We start from the raw sequence: 5,304 nt of genomic DNA, 5'->3' as shown, positions 1-5,304 counted from the left end.
GTGGGGGTGGGGGTGGGTAATCACTGGCCAGGAAAGAGAAGCTGTGGTGAAAGTCCGAGGCCTGGGTGGGGAGGGCAAGTCCGGAGAAAGGAGATTTCCCAGGGCTGGAGGTGGAAACCAGGATAAGACTCAGGGAGGTCGAGCAGGAAGCCACGCGGGGTCTGTAAAAGACCCAGGTTAGGAGGGGAATACCAGGAGGGGCTGAAAAGAACGACAGAGATGGACACAGACCCCAGCACCTCCCTCTCAACCTTCCTCTTCCCAAAGCGCGCGTTAACAGCCGCCAAGACTCACCGACCCGCCAAGACCGGGTCAATCGAACCTCCCGCCGCGCTGCTGTCGTATCACCCATTGGCTGTGTTCGATGAGTTCGGCCCTCGCGACCCAAGGAAGAGGCGGGAATAGTGCTGCGCCCAATGAGGAGTCTGGGCTGTGGAGCTGGAGAAGCTAAATTGACCTACTAGGAGGCGTGACTTAGGTGGAAGGGCGGGGCCAATAGAGGTGGGCGGTTGGGCGAGAAGAGAGGGGCGGGGACGGGGCAGGGAGAGGGCGGGGCAGGAGGGGGAATGTGGGGGGCGAAGGGCGGGGCCATCAGAGGTGAGCGGTTGGGCGAGTAGAGCGGGGCGGGGCGAGAAGGGCTGGACTGGGCGGGGAGGGGCGGGGCCAACAGCGGGGGGAGGTTGGGCTAGAGGAGCGGGGCATGGCTAGAAGAGCTGGAATGGGCGGGGAGGAGCGGGGCAGAATTACTGCCTGCGAGCTGGAATTCGGCCCCTGTCTTGGGCGTTTGTCCCAGGTCGGTGAGCTGTGGTCCCGCAGCTATGGAAGGGACGATTTACGCCACATTGAGCAGCGGAGGAGTTACCACCTGTTGTGGACAACTGGGGATTATGAAAGGCGGCACATTTCTGGGAGTTTGGATTGCATCTACAGTGGTGCCAGGTCTATAGCAGAGGGCCAGGGTTGGAGTCAGGCCTCGCCCACCCAGAAAGTGCGGAGAGGCATTCAGCCCAGACTGCCACGTGGTGGACTCGGGCAGTGGGAGTCCCCGGATGACGCGACTTTCTCGCTCAGGGATGTCTTGAAAGAAGCTGCCTTCCTCTCCAAGGCCAAACCGCGCTGGAGGAAGCGTGGTGTTTGGAGTCTTAGATTTAATCATCCAATCTCTCAAAACGTCAGTTTCTTTATATCTAAAGTGGCATTAGAATAGTACCTCCCCCCGAAGGTTATTCTGACAAGTAAATTAATGTGTGTAAAGCACCCAACAGTGGCATGCACAACCTAGGTTCTCACTAATAATGATAAGGGTATATATATATATATATATATATAGTATTTACCACCAGGCATTTCTGAGCTTCTAAGATATAACAATTCATGTAATGCTCATGACTATGAGGTAGGTTTATTCTTGTCCCCATTTTGTAAGTGAGGAAACAGGCCTAGATAGGCTAGTAACTTGTCCAAGGTCACACACCTGACTATAGCTTAAGCCATCCTCACAGGGTTATCAAGAATTCTGAGGTCGGGCATGGTGGCTCACACCTGTAATTCCAGCACTTTGGAAGGCTGAGGCGGGAGGATTGCTTGAGCCCAGGACTTCCAGACCAGCCTGGGCAACACAGAGAAACCCCATCTCTACAAAAAAATTAGCCAGGCGTGGTGGTGCACAGCTGTAGTCCTAGCTATTGCAGAGGCTGAGCTTGGAAGGATCTCTTGAGCCTGGAAGGTCAAGCCGCAGTGAGCCGAGATTGTGCCATTGCACTCCAACCTGGAGAACAGAGCAAGACACTACCTCAAAACAAAGAATTCTGGAGAGAAATATCGTTTTAATTAAGTATTAATCGGTTGGGAGGCTGTGGCGGGCAGATCACTTTAGGTCAGGAGTTCGAGAACAGCCTGGCCAAAATGGTGAAGCCCTGTCTCTACTAAAAGCACAAAAATTAGACAGGCGTGGTGGCAGGCACCTGTAATCCCAGCTATTCATGAGGCTGAGGCAGGAGAGTCGCTTGAACTCAGGAGGCGGAGGTTGCAGTGAGCCAAGATCACACCACTGCACTCCAGCCAGAACGACAGAACGAGACTTTGTTTCAAAAATAAATAAATAAATATTTCTGGTTCTAGTTTCCAATAATAGCAAATAAATGTAGTCAGATTAACCCTCCCACAAATAACAATGACAAACTCTAGGGAAAAAAATATTTTGAAAAACCAATTATTCCAGGGCACTGGACAGTGGCCAAATACAACTGCAACTGGTGAGATTAGAGAAGCTGTGGCCTCTTGCTTAGGGCATTCCCCAATCTGCAAGGAACTCTGGTGTGAAGACACAGCTTTATTACCTTGAGGTGTCAGGGAACAGAGTTTGAGGCAGGCAGGGCAACCAAAAAGTTACAGGAGAAATCCTAAAAAGGAGAGTATTGCAGAGGGGGTGAGCCCCAACATTTGGGTAAGACAAGTCCTCCCAATTCCTTGGTTGACTGCTTACGTATACTTGTGCAGGGGTAACAAGAAACCCAGAAAAAAAAAAAAAAAAAAAAAAGCAGCAGGTAGAAGGTAGAACTGGATGAAGATTTTAGCTTCTGCCCTCTGCTGCAGATGATTGATTTGGAATTAAAAATCTAGCCAAATTAGCTCCCTGCCAGAACAAAAGCTGTTCTTCAGAGGAAAATTCTGCAAAGGGCATAAGAAAAATGTTTCGAGACACGATCTCACTGTGTTGTCCAACCTGGAGTTCAGTGGCACTATCACAGCTCACTGCAGCCTTGACCTCCCAGGCTCAATCTCCCACCTCAGCCTCTCAGGTAGCTGGAACCATAGGCATGTGCCACCATTCCTGACTAATTTTGTTAATTATTTGTAGAGTTGGAGGTCTCACTATGTTGCCCAGGATGGTTTCAAACTCCTGAGCTAATCTTTCTGCCTCAGCCTCCCAAAGTGCTGGGATTATAGGCATTAGCCATTGTGTCCAATCTAGGATGAAAACATTCTATATATTGAGATGATGTGGCATTACAGTAGGTCTTTTTTTTTTTTTTCCAAACAGAGTCTTGCTTTGTCACGCAGGCTGGAGTGCAGTGGTGCCATCACAGCTCACTGTAGCCTTGACCTCCTGGGCTCAAGCAAGCCTCCCACCTCAGCTTCCCAAGTAACTAGGACCACAGGCATGCATGACCATGCCCAGTTAATTTTTTGATTGTTTGTAGAGACAAGGTCTCAGTATGTTACCCAGGGTGGTCTCAAACTCCTGGGCTCAAGCAATCCTACTACCTTAGCCTCCCAAAGTGCTGGAATTATAGGGGTCAGTCACTGTGCCCAGCCTTTAATTAAAAAATAAAATAAAATGAAAACAAAATACAGACAATTTAAAATCAACAAAAACAGTAGATTTATCCCCATCAAACTTGAAATACTAAGGAAAATTCTTCACACTAAAGAAAATAACAGTCTAGGCTTGGTGGCTCATCCCTACGATTCCAACACTTTGGGAGGCAGAGGTGGGCAGATCACTTGAGCCCAGGAGCAGACTGGGTAACAGGGTGAAATACTGTCTCTGAAAAAATACAAAAATTAGCCAGGCATGGTGGGTGTGCCTGTAGTCCCACCTACTAGGGAGGCTGAGGTGGGTGGATTGCTTGACCCCGGGAAGTGGAGGTTGCAGTGAGCCCAGATCATACTCTTGTACTCCACCCTGGGTGACAGATCAAGATCCTGCCAAAAAAAAAAAAAATTAACTGGGCGTGGTGGTGTGTGCCTGTAGTCCCAGCTACTCAGGAGGCTGAGGTAAGGAGGATCAATGAACCCAGGAGGTTGAGGCTGCAGTGAGCTGTGACTGTACCACTGTACCCCAGCCTGGGTGACACAGTGAGACCCTGTGCCAAAAAATAAAAATAAAAATAGGCCAGGCGTGGTGGCTCACACCTGTAATCCCAGCAGTTTGGGAGGCTGAGGTGGGTGGATCACAAGGTTAGGAGTTCGAGACAAGCCTGGCCAACACAGTGAAACCCCGTCTCTACTAAAAATACAAAAATTAGCCGGGTGTGGTGTCATGCGCCTGTAGTCCCAGCTACTTGGGAGGCTGAGGCGGTAGAATCACTTGAATCTGGGAGGTGGAGTTTGCAGTGAGCAGAGACCGCCCCATTGTACTCTAGCCTGGGTGACAGAGTGAGACTCCGTCTAAAAAAATAAATACATAAAAATAAAAATAAATGTCACCCAACAATCTACAGGAAGGAATGAGGATCACCAAAAATGGTAAATATATGGATGTGGTAGACAGAATAACAGCATCTAAAAGATGTTCATAGGCCGGGTGGCTCACACCTGTAATCCCAGCACTTTAGGAGGCCAAGGCAGGAGGATTGCATGAGTCCAGGAGTTCAAGACCACCCTGGGCAACATAGTGAGACCTCATCTTTACAAAAAATAAACAAAAATTATGGAAGTGTGGTGGCGTGGCGTGTTCCTGTAGTCCTGGCTGCTTGGGAGGCTACAGCAGGAGGATCACTTGAGCCCCAGAGGTTGAGCCTGCAGTGAGCCAAGATCACACCACTGCACTCCAGCCTGGGCAACAGAGAGAGACCCTGTCTCAAAAAAAGAAAAAAAAGTTGGCCGGGCGCGGTGGCTCAAGCCTGTAATCCCAGTACTTTGGGAGGCCGAGACGGGCGGATCACGAGGTCAGCAGATCGAGACCATCCTGGCTAACACGGTGAAACCTCGTCTCTACTAAAAAATACAAAAAAAAAAAAACTAGCTGGGCGAGGTGGCAGGCGTCTGTAGTCCCAGCTACTCGGGAGGCTGAGGCAGGAGAATAGCATAAACCCGGGAGGCGGAGCGTGCAGTGAGCAGAGATCCGGCCACTGCACTCCAGCCTGGGCGACAGAGTGAGACTCTGTCTCAGGAAAAAAAAAAAAAAAAAAGTCATGCCTCAATCTCCAGAATCTGGAATGTGATAGGTTACATAGCAAAGGAGAATTAATACTGCAGATGGAATTAGTCTGTTAATTGTCTGACTTTCATTTTATTTTATTTTCTTGAGACAGAGTGTTGCTCTGTTGCCCCGGCTGGAGTGCAGTGGTGCAATCTCGGCTCACTGCAACCTCCGCCTCCCAGGTTCAAGTGATCCTCCTGCCTCAGCCCTCCTAGTAGCTGGACTTACAGGCACATGCCACCATGCCCGGCTAATTTTTGTATATTTAGTAGAGACAGTGTTTTGCCATGTTGGCCAGACTGATCTCAAATTCCTGACCTCAGGTGATCCACCCACCTCAGCTTCCCAAAGTGCTGGCATTGCAGGCATGAGCCACC

At 49.7% G+C, this 5,304-nt stretch overlaps 1 protein-coding gene across 2 annotated transcripts in view; it reads right to left on the bottom strand.

Annotated features, from left to right (window-relative positions):
• Window positions 1-346, bottom strand: part of RAD54L (RAD54-like (S. cerevisiae)) — a 36,003-nt gene extending 35,657 nt beyond the window's left edge. The window contains exon 1 of one of the 2 annotated variants that reach the window (XM_011969772.1): window positions 295-346. The gene's annotated coding sequence lies outside the window, so the exon portion shown is untranslated. The other variant, XM_011969773.1, reaches the window with a different exon arrangement.
• Window positions 347-5,304: the final 4,958 nt, after the last annotated feature.

Source organism: Mandrillus leucophaeus, unplaced genomic scaffold, assembly GCF_000951045.1.
Source record: "Mandrillus leucophaeus isolate KB7577 unplaced genomic scaffold, Mleu.le_1.0 Scaffold902, whole genome shotgun sequence".
In the NCBI taxonomy this organism is placed as follows: domain Eukaryota; kingdom Metazoa; phylum Chordata; class Mammalia; order Primates; family Cercopithecidae; genus Mandrillus; species Mandrillus leucophaeus.
This window is presented reverse-complemented; position numbering and strand designations above follow the sequence as displayed.